The following is a 1,707-nucleotide window of genomic DNA, read 5'->3' as shown; positions in this document are numbered from 1 at the left end:
AACACTCATTACCATCAAATCAAAACAATAACAACTTATCACCCCAAAAGGCCTAATGATCCCCAGGGAGAAGGTCGGGAGGTTCCGGTTTATAACTAGGGGCCCGAGCGCGGTCAGAATGCTCGGGGTAGCTGAGCGAAGTGGGTTAAAACATAAGACGTTGCAAACAACCTGCACGGTCCGGCGCCTGGTAGGTAGGCAGCCGATGGCACATTAATGTATGGCGGGACTGCATAACCACGACTTGTCAGGCGCTACAGGGAGGTGATAGGAGTCACTGGTGGCGATACCAGGTGCAGCGATTAAATGTGGACCCATTGCACCGTGCACAGGCAGAGGGACCCGCAGTCCAGTTGCTCACACGGGAAACAATGCGCTGCTGCTGAGAATCGAATCACAGCCCCACTATCTGACCCCTGTTTTGACTAAGACTGAACAGGGTCATCGACTACCTCTGCAATTAGTCGAACCAAAAATGCCACTAGCCGAAGCATGCATAGAGTTCAACTATATTTCTGTGAATAGGCACTATGAAAATATAAAACAGGTATACTTGCTTATAGATTGTATTTAAAACAAATTCATTAGGTTAGGTATATAATCATATGTTATATTACATTTAAGTAAAAAAGAGCAAAGGAAATAGAAGTAATTTAACAATGGTTGTCATGAATTCATTTATCATTATTTCATTTCTTCATCAATAGATAGAACTGCAGATAGATCAACTTCGATTTGTTTTGACATCTTCAACAGACCTTGGGTGTTTGGGTGAACCCCATCCACCTTGCCACTGGGATGTTTCCTGCACATTCCAATACAAAAGTAATGTCACAAAAAATGTCAAACACCTATTCAGGAATTGCATCAGTCCATTAATATTTTCAACTTTTGACTTACATTTGAAATAGGTTGGAGTTGATACCTCCGTCACTTTTCTTAAATAAGCCACTAATATCAATAACGGTAGCTGCAACAGATTTGCATATTAACATCATAACTAACGTAAAACAATAAGAAGAGAGAAAACTTTAAAATTACCTTTCTGCTCCACAACTCCCCGTAAAATTGTATTGAAGACCTCACAAGATTCCTTCAGTTTAGGGATTGGAGGTATTGTGCAAAATACAGGAAATATAGACAATTTTTGAAATTCAATGAGAATTTCTTTTAAATTTTGGATCACGTTACTCATTGGTACACCCTGTAAAATTATTAAATCACATTGTCATTCTTGTACAAAATTCTATTAATTCTTTCTATTGATGAAAATAAACAGAAATGTAAATACCTTGGTAACATCATTTGTCCCAATTAGAACTAGAACTTTCTTGTGTAGTCCACCACCTCCTTTCACTTTAAGACGGCGAAGTAGTTGGCCAGTTGTCTGCCCATGCACAACATATCCCAGGCACTTGCAGTTCACTGTTGAAGACGCGGATAAGAGAATAATGATACACAGTGCAATTTTGATGAAAAGGAAAAAGAAATTTTAAACCAAAGTGGTACTTACATTTAGGGTCATAAGTAGCCTGAGTCTTAGATGGCTCAACTTTACAAAAAAAACGAGATAAAATGCTGTCCCCAATGAGTTGATGATCATTCCAAAGAGGTACCTAAAATAGTTCCGATCATGAAATTACAGCCAAACAGGTTTAAACAGTAAACAGAGAGTCCCAGTGTGTTGGACAAAAGGGAGGGGGGGGG

The sequence above is a fragment of the Frankliniella occidentalis genome, unplaced genomic scaffold (assembly GCF_000697945.3).
Source record: "Frankliniella occidentalis isolate FOCC.00 unplaced genomic scaffold, Focc_3.1 Scaffold287, whole genome shotgun sequence".
Lineage (NCBI taxonomy): Eukaryota > Metazoa > Arthropoda > Insecta > Thysanoptera > Thripidae > Frankliniella > Frankliniella occidentalis.
This window is presented reverse-complemented; position numbering follows the sequence as displayed.